The following is a 21046-nucleotide window of genomic DNA, read 5'->3' on the forward strand; positions in this document are numbered from 1 at the left end:
TGCTGAAAAAAAATTTGGTTAAACATTTCTACTACAGAAATAGTTTGGGGAATATTTACCTTCTGCACACCATTGTTGATCGCAGGAACGCCAGGGCTTTGTAGTTTTTGTACTGGGGTCCCCGGCGTCCTCCCGATCCACTCGGGGTCTGAATCTCTTTGTTGTAGTCCCTCTTGAAGCGATCCCGGAGCGACCGCCACCGTGTGATAACCCTGTCACCTGTGAAGCAAAGAAAAAAAAGTTTAGTATTCAACACTTCACATGCTGGAATATAAGTTACTGAAGTTGTAATACTTACGCACAAAATCCCTGGCCCTCGCATTGAGTTCCTCCCAGTTGTCAATAACCTCGGAAAACACCTCATCCCAGAGCCGTCGGGTGGTTGGTTGGTCGGCGTGTAGACGGTTTGCCATGTTCCACAGCAGCTCCCGGTTTTCCACCTCACGGATGAGGTCATCAGTATCGATGACCACACCCTCCTCCAGATGTCTGCGGGGAGCACGCTGTGAAACCTGTGAAGATAAAAAACAAAAAAATTACATTCTATTCAAACACATGATGTTCATTTAAACAATTATCCAAATAGGGTTACTTACCGTTTGCCGACCAACAGATGCATCACCTTGACGACCCTGGGATGTCCTGGGAGTCACTCTAGTGCGGGCACCGGATTCTGAAGACTGTGGGGAAAAAAAAAAATTTGTTTGGATGGATGCGTAGTTATTGTGTGTGCACTGTGATTAATGTTTGTGTTGGGTGTAGCATTATGTATCTGTGTATGTGCTAAACTTACACTCTGCGCACCCCCTCCTTGCGTCTCTCCACCCTGCACATCTCCTCCTGGAAGCTCCTCTGAACCAGCTTCCTGTTAAAACATAATACATGGATAGTGTTTTTAACCAAAAAAAAATATTTTAAATTAAAAAAAAAAATTTTTTTTACCTCAGCTCGCTGATGATGTGAGGGGGAGCTTTCAGGAGAAGACATTATGGTTTGGTGCAGCTGCGTTGGCAGCTGCGGTGATTCCTGAAGTGATCTGCAAGTATAAAGACAATTGTTAAGCTACTATACAAAGGATCATAATAAGCTTTCAGGCCTTTATACTTACAGGGAAAATAAAGGTTGGCTGGTCGTCTCTGCTGCAGCCTGTTCGACCATCTCCGCTGCGGCCTGTCTCACCGTCTCCGCTGCGGTCTGGCTGGTGGTGCTTGCTGAAGTGATCTGCAAGTATAAAGACAATTGTTAAGCTACTATACAAAGGATCATAATAAGCTTTCAGGTCTTTATACTTACAGGGAAACTAATCGTTGCCTGTACTCTGCCGCGGCCTGGGTGTTCGTGTCTGCTGCGCTCTCGCCGTTCCTCTCTGCTGCGCTCTCTTTGATCATCCCTTCTGCGGTCTGGCTGGCCGTGTCTGCTGCTTTTTTGGTGCCTCTTCATTATTAAGTGATCTGCAAGTATTAAGAAAATGATTTTAAGTGTTTGCATGTCTACATTTCCTTATATCTCACCGAGTGTAACCACAGTGATTGAAGGTGTGTAATATTTTGTGTAAACCCATTTTTTGGCATGTGAATTCCCTGAAAAAGTGTCACCATGTGTAACCAGTGATTGAAGGTGTCACCAAGTGTAACCAATGATTGAAGGTGTGTGATTGCTGTGTATACCAGTGTTTGTAATCCCTCAAACTCTTACCGAGAGTGTAACCAGTGATTGAAGGTGTTTAATTTGTGTATACCCACACTGTTTGCATGTTTTTGAATTCCCTGAAAAACTCAGCTGTGTATACCCAGATTATTTTCATGTTGCAATCTCTCACTTTTAACCACACTTGTATACCAAAAATTTAATGTACCTTTAGGAGCTACTCTGCTCTTTATTTTAAATACCACAATAAATGAAAAATAAAAAAAACGTACAGATACAATAACACCACAATTGCAAATCTGAAAATAAAATAAAAAAAACCCACACAAACACGCATAACACACAGCCAGGCCACACACACAGTCATGCAGGTGGAAGATTTGCAGCGGAGTTTGATAGTCAGGCTGGTGTTTGATGTCTGGATCGGTGTCTTCAGTGTGGCTGTTGCCAGATGTCTGGGCCCAATTACACCACATACAATACCAGTTAGGCCAGTTTCACATTTGCACTTTATAGCGCAGCGATGGCCTGCACACGTCCGCCACTAATCCCTGCCTACTACCGCACATGAAACCTTGCGATCTGCGCACCTTATCTTTAGCATAAGGTGCGCAGATGGTACGCTGGCCGTATTTTACCGTGTGCTGCGCACTTTTGAAGGTGTGCCCTTGTGCGCCAAACGCAGCATGTTGCATTTTGGCGCACACGGCACACCTTCAAAAGTGCGCAGAACACGGTAAAATACGGCCAGCGCACCATCTGCGCACCCTATGCTAAAGACAGGATGCGCAGATCGCAAGCGTTCATGTGCGGTAGAAGGCAGAAATAACCGGATGGGGCGGGGATTAGTGGTGGACGTGTGCAGGTTATCGCTGCGCTATAAAGTGCAAATATGAAACTGGCCTTACACCACACAATCACAGCACGAAATACAATATTACAGTTGTATGAAAATAAAATGCAGTACACATGCAACAGAAAAAAAAAGATTGAAAAAAAAAAAATGCATTACAGACACACAGGCCATACATACACACACACACACACACACACACACACACACACACACACACACACACACACACACACACACTCCAGGGGTCTTGCAGGTGGTAAACTTGCAGCTGGGCAGACAGGTTTTATAGCTCTAGTTGAATCTTCTGTCAGGCAGGCTGGAGTCGGATATCTTGCTTGGTGTCTTGTGTTGCTGGTGCCGGATTGTCTGGGCCCAATTACACCACATACCATACACCACTCAATCACAGCACAAAAAATACAATATAATTACAGTTGTATGAAAATAAAATGCAGTACACAAGCAACAGAAAAAAAAAGTATGAAAAAAAAAAAAACAGACATGCAACACTCGCAGACCACACACTAGCAGGCCATACACACACACACACACACACACACACACACACACACAGAAATGTCATAAATAGGTATACTCACACTTGTAGGTGAGCTAGTACTGGCAGGCTTGGTGGGTGTCCTCTGGCAGGCTTGCTGGCTGACACTGCATGTCTGGGCCCAATTAGCCCACCTTATATAGTTTTGGGACTGTCTGGAAAAGTATCTTTTTTTCTGGGCATGCCCAGTGCGATTTTGCGGATCCTGCCAGCGGATTCCGCAAAATCGCGGATCCCGGCGGATCCGCCGCCCATACGCGCCCATTCTACCGCTTGGCGGATAACGGCGGATCCGCCGTCATCCGCCATTTTGACGGCGAAAAAAAACGTTACAAGCTCCGTCCCCCTCAGACAGAATCCGCAAAGAATTTTGCGGATCCGCCGAATATCGGACGCAACGGACGACCATCCGTCAAAATCCGCCACTAATGTATCCCAATGGGGAAAATGGCGGATCCGCAACAAGAAAAAGCGGATCCGCCATTTTCAAATTTTGGCGGATTTTGACTGATGGCAAAAAACTGAAGTGTGAAAGAGGCCTTAGAGTCGTATCCGTTTTTCAAACAGTTTCGTATATCTGCTGTTTGATTACAGTCAAAACTAGACAGACAGCGTGTGTCAGTCCGTATACAAATACACGGAGCTGGACAATTTTCCATACACACACCGTACAGCGGTGTACACTCCACACACACTGCTGTGTACCACCTTCTAGCCGGACAAATAGAAGCTACCTGTGTGTGACTGGAAAAAAAAGCCGAGGAGATTTTCTGTTTTTCCAGACCTACACCTTAGAGTTGTGTCCGTTTTTCAAACAGTTTCGTATATCTGCTGTTTGACAAGGTCAAAACTAGACAGAGACAGCGTGTGTCAGTCCATATACAAATACACAGAGCTTGACAATTTTCCATTCACACACCGTACAGCGGTGTACGCTCCTCACACACTACCGTGTACTGCCTTCTAGCCAGACAAATAGAAGCTACCTGTGTGTGACTCTGGAAAAAAAAGCCGAGGAGCTTTTCCATTTTTACAGACCTACACCTTAGAGTCCTGTCCGTTTTTCAAACAGTTTCGTGCATCTGCTGTTTGAAACGGTCAAAACTAGAAAGAGACAGTGTGTGTCAGTCCGTATACAAATACACGCAGCTTGACAATTTTCCATACACACACTGTACAGCGGTGTACACTCCTCACACACTACCGTGTACCACCTTCTAGCACGGACAAATAGAAGCTACCTGTGTGTGACTCTGGAAAAAAAAGCCGAGGAGTTTTTCCATTTTTCCAGACCTATACCTTAGAGTCCTGTCCGTTTTTCAAACAGTTTCATACATCTGCTGTTTGAAACGGTCAAAGCTAGACAGAGACAGCGTGTGTCAGTCCACATACAAATACACGGAGCTTGACAATTTTACATACACACACTGTACAGCGGTGTACGCTCCTCACACACTACCGTGTACCGCCTTCTAGCACGTACAAATAGAAGCTACCTGTGTGTGACTCTGGAAAAAAAAGCCGAGGAGTTTTTCTGTTTTTCCAGACCTACACCTTAGAGTCCTGTCTGTTTTTCAAACAGTTTTGTATATCTGCTGTTTGATTACCGTCAAAACGAGACAGAAACAGCGTGTCAGTCCGTATACAAATAAACGAAGCTTGACAATTTTACATACACACATTGTATAGAGCTGTCCGATTCTCCAACAGTATTGTATATCTGCCATTCACATTACAGTCACTTTTATACCTAGTCAGCGTGTATGTGTGACACTCTGTAAATACATATACGGAGATTGTTAGTTGCGCAAAAATCGTATACAGCTGTACACTTCTGATACAGTTCCGTATGTCTGCTTGTTGGATTACGGTCCAATACATACTGTGACAGCGTCTGTGACTAACATAATATATATGTTTATTTAATTTGTTTAATACACCTTACACAGCTGGACGCTCCTCATACAGTACCATCTCTCTGCTGGTATTTTTGGTACATTTTCCAAAACATGAGAGGAAGTATGGTGGAAGAGGCCGCGGATGTGGGTGGGGGGTGCAGCTGGTACTGATGGTGGTGGTGTATCGGCTGGTTCTGGCAAAAGCACAATAGCAGCTAAGGCAGGAGGTGTTGAGCCTGCATCATCCTCTGGCCCAAGAAGGCCTGTAAGGTTGCCTTTTCTTGGAGTAGGAAAACCGCTTTTAAAGCCGAAGCATCAGGAACAGGTTTTGGCGTACATTGCCGAAGCAGCCACCAGCTCTATTGCCTCCTCTTCTGAACGGTCGAAACCTGCAAGCACGGAGTCGTCAGTGCAGGGTTCTGGTCATAAAAAATCCCTTTCCTTGTGTCCTTCACCCCCACCAAAAGTTAAGTATGCGGCAGCCCACACTTCAGATTACTCTATGGAGCTCTTTTCACATACCATGCCTGGGTTATCCATTCAAATCCAGAATTCCCCAGTCCAAGATGAATCTGACATGGAGTGCACTGATCCACAGCCGCTGCTAGATGATTTTGCTGGTACATTGACCCACAGCACTACATTGCTCTCACAGTCAATTGAGCCAGAATCTGACCCTGATGAAACCCAGGTGCCCCTTCCCGCGTACTATACCACCTTACACTGTGACACAGAGGAAGGTAAAGAGGAAGGTGCAGATGACTTTGAAGAGGAGGTGATGGATGACCCAGTTCTGGACCCAGATTGGCATCCATTGGGGAAGGAGGGTGGCGCTGGCAATAGTTCAGATAAGGAGAAGGATCTGCAGCAGGCATTGACATCGCAGCAGCAGTTAGCTAGCTGGCCCGTAGCTGTCCTAAAACGTGGAACAAAAACTAAAAGAGTTGCAGGACAGCTTGACCAGACGGTCAACTTAGCACAGCGTGCAAGGCCAGAAAATGTTTACCATAGTAGGAAGAGTGCAGTGTGGCACTTCTTTGTCCACAATCCTACTGATGAGGCAAAAGGTTACCTGTAAGAAGTGCGGAAGGACCTTTAGCCGAGGTAAACAACTCAGAAATTTGAATACCAGTTGCATGCTTAGACATTTAATCAACATGCACTTGCAAGCGTGGACGGACTACAAAACCTGAGGTTGCACATGTGCACCTGCCCCGACTGAAGGTAGCTATCAATGCTCCATCGCTGCCACCACTGCAAGACCACCGCCACCATTAAGCACACCACCAGCACTAAATGTGGTGGTGTTGTTGAAAGGCCAAAGCACTCAGGGAATCACAATGGTTTTGCAACACAACACTGAATCTAAGCCATCACCACCATTACCATCACCAACCCCCTCTCACTCCATCCGGTCCACCGCTACTTCCCCCATATGCAGCTCTCCAGTCCAGCTCACCCAACCAGACACTCTGAGTAGGACAAGAAAGTACTCATCCTCTCATCCGCGTACACTGTGTTTGAATGCCTACATTGCCAAACTAATCTCATTAGAGATGATGCCCTACCGTTTGGTTGAATGCGAAGCTTTCCGCGAGCTCATGGCCTACGCTGTCCCATGTTATGACCTACCCAGTCAGCACTTCTTTTCTCGAAAAGCCATCCCTGCCCTCCACCGGCATTGTCTTGTCCATGCACTAAAACTGTCAGTGAGTGGAAAGTTGCACCTCACAACAGATGCATGGACCAGTAGGCACGTACAGGGCCGTTACGTGTCCATCACTGCACACTGGGTTAATGTGGTGGATGCAGGCTCCACTGGGGACAGCAGCAGTGGAACAGTGCTGCCTAGCCCACGGTATAGGAAACAGTTGGCTGTAGGCTTTCGCTTCTCCTCCTCGTCTATCAGCGAAAGCTCGTCCACAGAGCACAGTTGCATGAGCACTACATCCGCAGCTGGCAGTGTTGCACACGAGGTGTCCCACTATCAAACAGCTAGTGGTAAGCGTCAGCAGGCTGTGTTAAAGATGATGTCTTTGGGCGACAACAGACACACCGCGGAGGTACTGGTAGAATACTTGCAGCGACAAACAGAGTCATGGCTGGGCAGTCTACATCTTGAGGCAGGCAAGGTAGTCAGTGATAACGGCCGTAATTTTGTGGCAGCCATAGCTCGTGCAAAACTCACACACATACCTTGCCTGGCTCACACTTCGAGCCTGGTGGTGCAGTGCTTCCTTAATAATTATCCGGAGATAACATCCCTGCTACATAAGGTGCCAAGACTGTGCTCGTGGGTCGCCCTCGCACACCCAGGGCAGCGGGGTACTCGGTACCGGGCGGTGTCAAGGTGGGAATGTGTCACAGCAGCGGGGACCCGGTCCGTGGCCCTGGCGCCCAATTTCAATGGCGGTGATGTTAATGGTGTTAAAGTTTATATGAATAGTTTGTGACGCCACCCGTGGTGTTTGGCAAGTAAGATGGTAAGCCAACGCTGCATACAGATCCGCTGGGACTGATGGTGTGGTGCAGCAGAGATGGTATAGCTCCCCACAGGTGGAGCTGTAGTCCCAGGGCAGTGTAGGTGCAATGGATGAGGAGAGGCGCAGAATGGTATGGAGGCTGGTACCCAGGTGTAGTGGTGCTGGAAAAACTGGAGGACACCAAAGTATGCGGTTCCAAAGCTTTACTCACTGTTTGCAGTTCACACAACTGCCTGCCTCCGTACTGTGTTCTCCAGGTCAGGGCTCCAGCCAACCTCCAGGCAGGATAGGATTCTCCCCTCCACATTCCGCCATCATGTACCTTACTGAACGACACCTCCAATGCGCCTTTAGGTGCGAAGCACTCCAGTACTTAGTTACCCTGGAATGCCTCTCTCTAGGTGTTCCTAGTCTTTACTTGTATGACAGACAGCTGTAGCCTGCTTCGGGGACTCCTCACTGCGTCCCGGCTCTCTATTCAGTTGCTGTTGTGTCCCAAGTCTATGATGGGAGCAAGGCGTTAGCGGCTCACTACTCCTCCGGTGTCTGTTGCCGGACATAAAGATCCTATCAACCTCGGGGAGCAGGCCCCGGCCTTTGCGCTCTCTGGACTGGAAGGGTTCTCTCTCTTTCTCAACCTGCTTCCCACTGTCCTTCTATTCTCCTTCGTTCCGATCTGTTCTCTCTCTCTCTTATGGAATCTGTAGTATTCAGTCTACGTCTCTTTCTCCTTCTCTTCGTTCCTTGAGGAGCTCATTCCACTAAGACCAATCCTCAGCCTCTCCTGACTGACTGCCTTCCTCCGCCTTGAGCACCTCTCAGGCTAACCTGCTGTCAGCCTGCTCTCTCTCTGGGACTCACCCCAGACTGACCTTCTGTCAGACTGACCTGAAATCCTAGACCTTCCCTCTCTTTTATATCTAACTCCACCCGCCTCCCAGCACATCTTGTGTTACGAAGCAGGGTTCCACAAGGGGTGCTCTGCTGATCCCCAGCATGAAGATGTTAGGTGGCCCCACGGAACTATCCTGATTGTGGAATGCAGGTGTGGAATGCGGAAAGGAGTTCCCAACCTACCTGGATGGTGGGGCACTACAGCTTAGGAGAAGGTGCAGAACCTCTGTGGCGACTGAAGCCTCAGGGGCGCCACACTCACACATCCGTCGCCCGGCCTTACACTCCAGTTGTATGCAGAAGCTGCAGCGATTGCTCCACCTCCCCAAGCACCGCCTAATCATAGACGTTGAAACAAGGTGGAACTCCACCCTGCACATAGTTGAGAGGCTGTACGAACAGAGGCAGGCTGTAATGAATTTGTGGGAGGATACATGGGCAGGCAGTTTGAGGGAACACATGGAATTGTCGGGTGTACAGTGGTCAAAGCTGAAAGACCTCTGTAAAGTCCTTCAGTGTTTTGAGGAATGCACACGGCTGGTAAGCACAGACAACGCCATCATAAGCATGAGCATCCCACTTATGCGTCTGCTCATGCAAAGTGTCAGGAACACCGCACTGTACTTGCTCACTGAGCCAGTGCGCGTGTCCTGAGTGTCAGGATCCTGTCAGCGCCGGCATGCAGCCTCCGCTGAGCAGGGACTCACCCACACTGTAGGGGTACCGGGGTCAGGTACAGCCAGAAAGTACCAATGCACAGGACCTGTGGATGCTGAAGTTTAGCAAGCAGACACGGGACCTACGATCTTGTGACTGCAAGGGGGCGGGGCTTAGTATCCTGCTTAGTGAGATGGAAAGACACTATACAGAATTACAAAGGCAAAACGGGGTTCATACACAGAGATAGCCGTAACATACCAAGGATGAGACAGAGCGGATAGTCAGGGCCAAGCAGCAGTTAAAACCAAACAGACATAGAAGGTACCAAGCAGAATCCAAAGTAATATCCAGAGAACAGACCGAGTCATACACAGATTATCAAGCAACCAGAACACAGCAAAAACACACTCAGGGGTCACCACACAATGCCAAGGACAAAAGTATAACTGACAGGGGTGGGAGCGTTCTGAGGCTATAAGAAGCCTCTCCCAGAACCAGGGAGTGGCCACAATCATAGCCCCAGGTGTGCAGGTAAGCCTGCACCAGGATCACAACCTTTAACCCCAGAAATGCCAGTCATCACCACTGGTTCCAGACATTAACCCCACGTGTGCGAGTCAAACCCGCACTGAGATCATGACACAAAGTTTGACGCACATTAAGGACCAGGCGTCTGCAGCGGAGGAGGAGGAGGAGGAGGAGGGAAGCCTTGATGACAGTCAGCCATTGTCTGGTCAGGGAACTGTCCTGGATGAGGTGGAGGAAGAAAAGGAAGAGAAGGAGGATGAGAGGCATGATTATTTTGGGCAGGAGGATGTTTCTCAGGGGGCAAGAGAAAATGTTGGCGTTTCAAGTTCAGGTACAGTGTTTGTGTGTGACTGTAGGGATGTGGATTTGCCAGAAACTGCTCCTCCACCCACCACGGGCAGTGCATCATTGACACCTGGAACATTGGCCTTGCGGATCCTAAAAAGGGACCCCCGTGTCATGATCCAGCGTGGATCTGACCGTTTAAATGGTTAAGTGAACTTTTTTCCCTTTGGCTAGGTGCCAAAGTGATGTGATTGCCCCTGGTGGCCATCAGAATTATTACACGTGGTGTCGTTCATTCTAAGTTGCCCCGGTGGTGGTGAGCGGTAGTGCACTTTAGTTTCTTTGGTTTAATGTGCACTTAATTACAAATCAGGTGTTAGGCTTTATAAAAGGGAGCCATGTGTGTTCAATCACTGTTGGTGACATTGTGTTTTAGTCTTTCACAAGGAAGCCTGGGTGAAGGAAGGAGCTGAACATGAGTCCTTGTAAAATAATGCATATCCTGTAAAATACTCAGGACTAGTTACCAGATAAAAATATAGTGGTTTATTTGGATTCTTCCATCAAAGAAAGGTTATTACAAAATAATTCAGGTGAATAAAAATAGGTGAAAGAGAAATTGTCCATTAGATCATGCTCTGAGATCCCAAATGGCAAAAGCAACATGTATTCTTCTTCTCTCCGAGATCCTGAATAGCAAATGGCTGCTGTGTCTCAGTTCGGCTTCTCACATCGCCGTCAAGTAATATACCAGCTGTTATGTCATGTCATCTTGCGTCTGTCTCTCATGATGGTGAGGGAAGAAGAGGAGCGACCTCTACAGTTAGCCATGAATTATATACGTCTCCTAAAGCACGTGGTCTCTACATATATGGAGCTGTCTTTCTACCATGAGCCAAGCTTAAAAATAGCCTATGTCATGTAAGCTAAAGCATTCTACAGAACTGGGTCTTATAAGAAATTAACGGATTATTAATATTTAACAATTCCCCCTTTTGAGGGAGACAGACATTAATTGGAACCCTCAAATATAACGATCTTTTTTCTTCTTTTCTTCTTCTTTGACAAAATAATTTAATATCAATAATAATAATAATAATAATAATATTAGATTACCGTTATAAGTACTCAATGACATAATTGATGTGAATTCATGTTATGGTAAGCCATGAACAATATTCATATAAAATATGTATAATTATACTTCCCTAAGTCTAAATTGAAGCATCTCAGGTCCAGTCATCATCATCTGATGTCATCTGGTCTTCATTTTGATGTCTTCTGTCTTCTTCTTGGTTCTTTTAAAAATACAGTTTTCTTATAGCATATAGATGTTGTAGGAATTGTGTGGTGTATCAAATCAAAGTCCATAAATTCAAATGTTGATAAGAAACAAAGTCTATAGATGAAATGCAGCTTTAATATCTGTGCAGTGTCATCTTTAAAAACCTGGGCTTACATTGGCTCGCCTTGGATATTCTGGAATCCTCCATCGGTACTGGTCTTTGAACAGGTGTGACGTCTTTGGTCAGCAAAGAAAGGGTTAAAATGACTCTTCCTTGCTAAACATAGCACCATAACCAGTCCTTGTCCTAATGCACAGGACATATGTTAGGGTTGTAGCTTCCTGATAATTACCTTCATTGTTCACCAGCTTTCATCGAAGCTTTTCAGGTGATTGAAAACCTCTGGAACTTGATAAGAACGTGATAACACCGTTCATCTCAGCATCATAGGATCATCGTCCTCTGGTTGTCAGGTTAGACACTTTAATTGTGACTGTCGGTGGTGGATACTGCACTTGTGACTGTCAGTGGTGGATACTGCACTTGTGACTGTCAGTGGTGGATACTGCATTTGTAATTAACACAGTCTATTACTCAGTAATCACAGCTTTGTTACCTTCTGGGATTTCTTGATCGCGGCATTCTTCTTCTTGCAACTGATAAAAATCAATGAAGTTTAGAAATGTGAAAAGTCTTTATTAACATAATTTCAGTATCTTGCTTGAAGTCTTCATTCCCTATTCTATACCAAATCTGGTAATTTCCCTATCCCATAATATCACAGCGTACCATAGCAATCAGTAATATCCATATAATTATTATCAGAATTTGTACTGTATATGGATTTCAATGTTTGAAATAATAAACCAATAATAAGTGATAATACATTATTATTCATATTTTTCATGTGATAGAACATTTTTTATGTCATAGGTGTAATTACCTTTTTCAACCCATAGGTGTCACTGTGTTTTATGTAACCAGTGTTTTCATCTTTATTAATAAGGAATATATTTATTATACTAATAATATGTAGGAATGTATAGCCATGAACCAAAATAAGAATATATGAGTGAGCGAATGAATGAATAAAAGAATTGTTGCATATAACTCAGAAGTGAAACATTTTCTTAGTAATAGAACCATATAATTGCTATATTTAATGAAGCAATATTCTCAGTAGATATTACTTTACTAAATATTGGTGAAAGAATTAAAAATAATGAAAAATAAGAATAAAAATAAAAATAAGAATAAGGCCTTTATGTTGATGCAGTGTAGTTATGTCTTCAGTAACATATACCCTTAATATTTCCATGATCTGGATTATCTCATAATTGTCATACACTTGTGTTATCAAAATATTCAAATCATGCAACTTTGCATATAATTCCTCTTAGTGTAAAGAAATGACTCTTTATAATACTTGTTATTATACCCAATACTTATACCATTGTACCTTATTAATATTTTTTCCTATTAAAATGTGTGAAGAAGAGGTATTAATCAAATGTGATTATGTAGTCAGGATAAAAAACATATTTCCCCCTTAATACCAAAAAATATTGTTTCATGAAATAATTCATTTATCAAAACCAAAATTAAAAATAATTAATGTATAAATTATGTGAATTTATACTTGCTTATACCATTATTTGTCTGAAGATGTGTAACCATCAAAATTAATTTGAATATCATAAAATTATCCTTTGGAAAAATTAATTTAAATGTAGTTTAAGATTAACACACTTGGACAGAGAAGGAAGGTCCACTATTCCCAGATGCAGCTGGTGAATACCAGGCTCTGTGCTGGTGCCTGTTTAAAAGAGCTAAAGCTGATAAGGAAAGAATAGATTTTCTTCCTAAACTATTTTCTATTTTGTTGTGCGATTGCACTTATCCACAATTAACTAAATCAAGAAATAATAATTACTATAGAAATATAGAAATATATGTTTGTATAGATAATATTTCATTATGTATCTTAATATTCTAATAATTTCCTAAAGATAAAAGCTTTGGGGTTTTTTTTTTTTTCTCTCTTATAGAATCCTGAGGTCTCACAAACGTATCACATTACTCGCTCAGCAGCTGCTCATACACTCAGTCACTGTCACTCAGACTGTCACATATTAAGTTTAAACCAAATACCTCACATATGAAAGTGTGATGAATACACGTATTTTAACCCAAATTATCCTAATTATCAATGCATTGTAAACTATTTCAATTTAGTCTCTTAATATTTCTTTGAATATTCCCCAAATACACATGACATAAATATATATGTATAGCTATACTTGACATTTAGGCCTGGAAAAAAAATTCCATTGCTTTGCAAAAGTTGAGACCCCCTTTAAAATTCTTTTCCTAAGGAACAGGGACATAGCATACTGGTATACTTGTATTATTAGAACAAGGTTCAAATTCCCCTGCTGTGGTAGTCATTCAAACCATGCAGTAAAAAAGCACACACCCAGAACATTTTAAAAAGCAATTGGTTATTTCCTTTTAAGGGTTAGATATATAAAATCATGCAATTATTGCAACTTCCTGTGTAAATAAAGGCATAAATCCTTGGAAGAGAATTTTTCTCGATTAAGTCCTGCTTTGAAATGAAAATTCTAAGGAAACATAAAAAAATAAGGTTAATATCATATTCATATTCTAAATATTATTACTGATGTAGATTTTAATTTTCATTAAAAAATACAGTTCTACTATTTCTACTTCTACAAACACTCTATATATACTGTATGACTATGTATATATCCACAAACCATAAAACTACAGGATTATACTCTATAACTCACTAATTGTATAACACTGTTACACAATATATATATATATAATTACTTTTTCTAGCCAATTCCTACACCCATACTTATTTCTCTGCAAAAAATATCCTGAAAAGTTCTTGCCATTTTAAAGCTGATAGATTCTTGGAGCAGAGTATTCAGTTTACAGGCCATGCTGTCACTCACCACCTGTTTCTGTCTGTTAAATTCGGCCATCTTTGTTACAGAAAGAAAATCAGAACTCATCATTTTTCTTAATTCAATTTGTGTCTTTTCGGTGTTCTTTTGCATCATTCCATATGGTTTATAACAAACATGTGATTTCCTTTGTACTTCATATATTTGGGGAAAACTCATTTTAGAAGGTTTTGCTAATACAGGCTTCTGATAAGATTTTACTCTGCCTGTCTTTCCAAAATTAGCACAATTTACTTTCCTTTCACGATTCTCGTGTTTCCTGGCAAAATCAAGAAATTGCGCACATTCAAACAAAGAATCTTTTTGTGACGCAATAACACGAGATGCAGGATTTAGAAACCAAAATTTGCTTACAAAACTCCTTATGAGGGACGGTGTTTTGACATTCTCACTCAGCATTTTGTACAAACGTTCATATATGGACATGAACGTAAAAATACATTCCTTCCGACCAATCCTTAATTTTTGAAGAATATCAATATCTGGATGATTTTCATTTGATGAACAAAAAATGAGAATTTTTAATCTGTCCTTATCAGTTAAATTCTCATGTGTTTCACCAGATAACTTTAAAGACAATCTCCTTGCAAAATTTACAGGGATCCACATTTTGAACAACTGATTCTTCTCCTCGTTAGATAAATCAAATTTTCCAGAACAACTTTCAAAGATCTCAGAGTTTCTATAAACATCTATTTTGTTGTCATAAGCAGGAATTATTTGGCATATTTTTATCAAATTCTTCCTCACGCTACTTCGGATTTGGGCCTGTGAGTCTTCTATTTTTAGTGGTACGTCTTTCCCTTGTACGTCCTCTACGTCAGTTCTGAAGTCTCCTCCTACTTCTCCATCTTGTTCCACGTCTGCAAGGTCACCTTCAATAGCTGCTACTACTTGTAACTGTTTCTCCACATTACAGTGAATCTCGGGAATATCACTATCCTCTACACAATCATTTTTAGATTTCTCTGACACAGATCTATGAAATATATCTACCATCTGTAGAATATTTTTTAATCTCTCTCTTTCTCTATTGAAAAACTTAGAATCTAACCTCTGATTCTCGAGTTCACACTCGGCATATAAACTTAACCATAAAACTTCTGAATTAGAATTGTCTACAGACTTAAATTTCAATTTACTCTGCTTAGCAAGACAATTAATGACATCCATTTTATCTTACCTTGAAATGTCTCAGCTCCTTTGATGGACAACGCTGGGTTCCTGTCTTCACACGTCTGGCTTAGGTCTGGTACTTTTGGCACTTGTAGTACTTCTCAATCTATCTGGTACTTCTTACTTCTAGGTTCTATGTGATTCTTGTAAGTAGTGGAATTCCCGATAACTTGCACATATGATTTGACGTTAGCAAAGTCCAATCCCCCGTGTGTGCAAGTTGAGGGAAATCCGCAAAAAAGTACAAAAATTCAGATCTGGCTGGCTCTCCAATGTAAAATAATGCATATCCTGTAAAATACTCAGGACTAGTTACCAGATAAAAATATAGTGGTTTATTTGGATTCTTCCATCAAAGAAAGGTTATTACAAAATAATTCAGGTGAATAAAAATAGGTGAAAGAGAAATTGTCCATTAGATCATGCTCTGAGATCCCAAATGGCAAAAGCAACATGTATTCTTCTTCTCTCCGAGATCCTGAATAGCAAATGGCTGCTGTGTCTCAGTTCGGCTTCTCACATCGCCGTCAAGTAATATACCAGCTGTTATGTCATGTCATCTTGCGTCTGTCTCTCATGATGGTGAGGGAAGAAGAGGAGCGACCTCTACAGTTAGCCATGAATTATATACGTCTCCTAAAGCACGTGGTCTCTACATATATGGAGCTGTCTTTCTACCATGAGCCAAGCTTAAAAATAGCCTATGTCATGTAAGCTAAAGCATTCTACAGAACTGGGTCTTATAAGAAATTAACGGATTATTAATATTTAACAGTCCTGCGCAGCCGAGCCAGAGGGGACAAGTGGCAGCTATGTGGTCAACAAGAAGGGCTGGCATGGCGTGGTGGAGTCACAGTTTATGGTGTCGGCAGGAAGTGCTTGCATGGCTTGGTGGAGTGACAACTATGGAGAGAGTTGCACTCAGCATGCGGGACTTGGTTGCTGAGAGCTGGACTCAAGCATGCTTGACTTTTTGGGCAGGAGCTGAACTCATCTTTGGGACTCTGTTACTGGACTTCTGCAATTGGTGGTGGACTCTGCTCCAAGGCTGCACTATGGTGAAGGATCCAGTTATGGTGATGGATCCGGGTGGAGGAGAAGATGCACACAGGTGGTGGGCTCTGTTGCTAGGAGCGTACGAAGCAGAGCAAAGCTAAGTGGTGTTTCCCCTGTATTGTCATTTTCCCTCATGTGTGTTTAGTGCAGTGGTGGGATTAGTTTCCGCACCGACCAATTCCCTAGTGAGGGTTTAGGTTCAGGGCGAGCTAGGGTTTTTAGGTTCCTGTGCGTCGCCCGGTGTGGAACCGCCATAGGGAACGTTAGGAGTGCAGGGACACTGGCTCAGGGGAGTTCAGGAGGTCTCCACTTCCCTATTCCCTATTGCAGGGCCCACCATTGTTATTGTTACCCAGGTTCCCCCTTTGTTATTTAAATTCGCCTTACTGGAGGTGGGGTTTCCAGACTACTGTATGTATAACGTGTAATACCTAAATTCGCCAGTTGGAGGCGGCGTATCTAGCTGCACGTTTTATTATTTAAATTCGCCCCACTGGAGGCGCTGTATCCAGGGTCACGGGTGTCTTATGGGTTCGCCTTGCGGTACTCGCTGCGTCCAGACACACGTGACCGTGACACCCCGCATTGCCAAAATGATGAGGGATGACAACTACTGGCTGGCCAGCATCCTCGATCCACGCAACAAAGGCAAATTACACAACATGCCACAGGAGAACCTAAAGATAATACTGGCAAACAAACAAGCAACTCTGGTAAACCGTTTGTTTGAGGCTTTCCCAGCACACAGCAGCGGTGCTGGTTCTCCCATGAGCCGTAGTGGGCACAATGGAAGAGGTGTTCATGGTGCACACAGCAGAAGTGGCATTTGAGAAAGGGGTTTAATGATCATATTGTGGAATGATTTCTCAAGTACCACTCACACGACTGCTAATACTGCATCGATTAAAAGTGACAGGAGGCAGCAGTTGTCAACTATGGTTACAAACTACTTTTCCTCCTATATCGATGTTCTCCCTCACAGGTCATTCCCCTTTGACTATTGGGCCTCTAAAATGGACGCCTGGCCTGAATTGGCACAATATGCCTTACAGGAGCTCGCTTGCCCTGCTGCTAGTGTGTTATCTGAAAGAGTCTTCAGTGCTGCTGGATCAATCCTGACAGACAAAAGGACCCGTCTGTCGACCCAAAATGTTGATGATCTAACCTTCATTAAAATGAACCATGCATGGGTTTCAAAGGATTTTGTCCCACCTTCCCCTCATGACACATAGGTTACCAGAAAAGTGCCTCGTTTTTTTCCTCCTCTTCCTCGGACTTGCCCAATTACACCCTTTGCAGCAACTGAATGTCCAGCCAACACATCAACATATGCCAATTTTTAAGCTTTCCTAACTGGGCTGCCCACTCCTCCCCCAACGGCTGGGGTCAAGACCTGGCGCACCCGGGCAAGTGCCGTTGCTCTGAACAGGAGGATGGGCCCACTGATGGCCGACGGCAATGGCACAAGGCCCCTCATAGTACAATACAGTGTCTCAGACGGTGGGAGGGCCCACTCGCCGTCAGACACACCAGCGTACTATGAGGGGCCCTGTGCCAGTACCGCTGACCACGATTGTACCCCCCTGCTTGGTCATGGCCACAGCATTTGCAAGTTGCAATACTTATCTCTCCCTGCTCCACCGCTGTGTAGTCTGGGCAGTTAAATCCTTCACAGGGATGGCCACTAGAAATTTGGTGTATTGATCAATGATGGTTAAGATGTACAGTAGCTATGGCGTGTCCTGCTGGCCTTTACCTTCAGATGATCAATGGCTACCATTTGAAATGGACGTCAACTTACAAGCGGATGCAGTGGTGGTTTATGATCACCTTTCACAGTTGTGATAGTCACAGATGTGTGACATTCCTGCCACCATTTTTCAATGTCTCCTCTCATGCCAATCCAATAGAATCACCTATGGCCTGTGGCTTCTGTCTTTTGCACTCCAAAATGACCAGACACATCATGATAGGCAGTGAGGACCATGGGTACATCTCTCCCTGTGATCTCAATTTGATGGAGACGAGTAACGGTGATGTGATCAACGCTACTGCGATAAAGCAATCCTTTCTTCACAAAGAACCTTTTTCGGTTTCTCCACAGACACAGTAATTGAGGGTCTGCATCGCCTCTGCAACATCTACCGGGAGGTGTTCCGGCGATGAGTAATTCCAAAATTTCTGATAACACTCGACTTTGCGTCTATACTTGTATCCATGTAGTTTCCAGTAGTGGAGATTCTGGACTGGCTTACTGAAATTGAAATATATACGAAGATTTAAAAGTACCACGACACTGTATACTGATGTACGCTATGAATACCTTTCCCTTTTTCTACTTCTTTAACTCTGGTGTAATACATAGTGAGCCTGTGAGTGTCTGTGTCTGACTCCGGAAGTATAGACGGAAATTTAACCCTAGACTGGACACACCAGGTATGTACTGATACAGTACCTTGTTTCAAAAATTTGTATTAAGGTATCATCTGTAGGATAACCAACTGCGGGGGGGACCCTCTTCTTGCCGCAGACAACCACAAGACTGAGACAGAGTTTGTATTAAACAGGTATGTTTTTAGTGCCCATCCTTCTGTCAACAACAGCAATTCACCACAGCCGTTTCACATTTCTCTGTACACAGGCCCCGGCACCTTCACTTCCTTTGTAACTATAATCGTGGCGTCCTCTGTGGCTCTTCCACTGTGGCTGGCCTAGGCCCAACCACCACAGCGCTGCACCTGTCTGAGCACACCGCCCGTGTGATAGCCCCAGGCCGTTTTCGTCTGCGGCTACCGTCCTCTGGGCCACCCCCCCGTGACCTCCTCAACTGTCAGTCCTCTCTGAAGCCTTTCCACTGTCTCTATTTCCTCAGCAGAACTTCCTCTTTACTGTGCTCCCTTCGCTGACTAAGTCTTCCAGAACCTTCCCTCAGCCTTTTATACTTCCAGTTCTGGTAACTCCGCCCACCATCACCTAACAGTTTCTCTGACCAATAGCAGTTATTCAGTCCCACTCCTACACTCTCCACTGCCCTCCAATGGGCAAGCTAAAACACTGCACCCTTTCTCTTTATCTTAGCGGTTTCACACCTACACTGCGCTACACCTCTGCTTCTCACTACAGGCTGGTTTGTCTGTCAGTCCACCTTCCCTACATCACCCATGGTGAGTGAGCTTGTGTGGGTTACGCCTTCTACATATATGGTGAATCGGAGAAAGAAAATTTTACACCATACTCGATACAACTTGTATCTTGTTACACAGTACCTTTGTTCGACATTTAGCATTAGGGTCAAATCCATACTGTGTAAGCATCTGAGAGTGACTACCGGACTATTTATACGGAGATTTCAATTCTACCCTAAAAAATATATACTTGCTTTCTTGTTATCCAGGACCCTCTTTACAACATTTTTTATTATGGTCAAAACCAAACTGAGTGAGCGACTGAGGGTGACTACGGAAATATATACCGATATTTTCAATTTGGCCAACACTGTATACAACAGAATGCTTCTGATACAGTAACCTTTTTAGCTATTTAGATTCTGGTGTAATCCATAATGAGCATGTAAACGTCTGTCTGTTACTCCGGCAATATATTTTGGAACTTTAAGATTACCCCAACACTGTATACAGCTGTACGCTTGTGTTACATAACCCATTTACAGCTTTTCATATTCTTGTGTAATCCATACTGGGCCTGAGAGCGTTTGTGTCTGCCTCCTGAAATGTATACGGAGAATCAGAATGTTTACACTATACTATATATACCTTGTATCTGGTGATACTGTACCCTTTTTCAACTTGTTATTTTATTGGGTAACCCATACTGAGCCTGTGAGCCTATGTGTATGCCTCATGAAATATATACAGAGATTTACTGTTATCCATTGACTGTAAAGAGCTGTACGCTTCTGATACAGTGCCATATATCTGCTGGTATTTTGGGTCCATTTTCCAAAACATGAGGAAGTATGGTGGAAGAGGATGCGGATGTGGGCATGGCGGGCCAACTGGTACTGATGGTGGTGGTGGTGCATCTGCTGGTAGTGCCAAAAACACAATAGCAGCTAAGGCAGGAGGTGTTGAGCCAGCATCATGGTGTAGCTCTGGAAGGCCTGTAAGGCTCCCTTTTCTGGGAGTAGGTAGACTGCTTTTAAAGCCGGAGTATCAGGAACTGTTTGTGGCTTACATTGCTGAAACAGCCTCCAGCTCTATCGCTGCCTTTTCTGAAGTTGTAAAAAATGCAAGCACTGAGTCATAACTGCAGGCTTCTCGACAGGAGCAACCCCTTTCCATGTGTCCTTCACCCACACCAAAAGTTAAGGATGTGGAAGCACACACCTCAGATTACTCCATGAAACTCTTTTCACATACCATGCCTGGGTTAACTAAAAATAGGCCCCATCATGTACTGGAGCAATGTAAATGGGGCAGATCAGACACTGGAGCAGCATCTAAGGGGCCCATTATACACTGGATCATTACAAAAGGGCCCATTATATATGCAGCATTATTAGGGCCCATGATACACTGGAGCATCATCCATGAGGCACGTCATGTACTGGAGCATTGTAAATGGGGTACATCAGACACTGGAGCAGCATCTAAGGGGCACATTATACACTGGAGCATTACAAATGCGGCCCATTATATATGGAGCATTATTGGAGCCCATCATACACTGGAGCATCATTCTTGAGGCCCGTCATGTACAGGAGCA

At 43.7% G+C, this 21046-nt stretch overlaps 1 long non-coding RNA gene across 1 annotated transcript; it reads right to left on the reverse strand.

Moving 5' to 3' along the window:
• Positions 1–409: 409 nt before the first annotated feature.
• LOC141088346 (uncharacterized) lies at positions 410–3258 on the reverse strand. Its single transcript, XR_012231911.1, has 4 exons — positions 3103–3258; positions 1109–1451; positions 943–1036; positions 410–865 (listed from the first exon to the last, which is right to left on the reverse strand). It is a non-coding gene; the product is annotated as an uncharacterized lncRNA (long non-coding RNA).
• Between the last annotated feature and the right edge of the window lie 17788 nt (positions 3259–21046).

This window comes from Dendrobates tinctorius, unplaced genomic scaffold (assembly GCF_039654945.1).
Source record: "Dendrobates tinctorius isolate UK_male_01 unplaced genomic scaffold, ASM3965494v1 ptg000038l, whole genome shotgun sequence".
Lineage (NCBI taxonomy): Eukaryota > Metazoa > Chordata > Amphibia > Anura > Dendrobatidae > Dendrobates > Dendrobates tinctorius.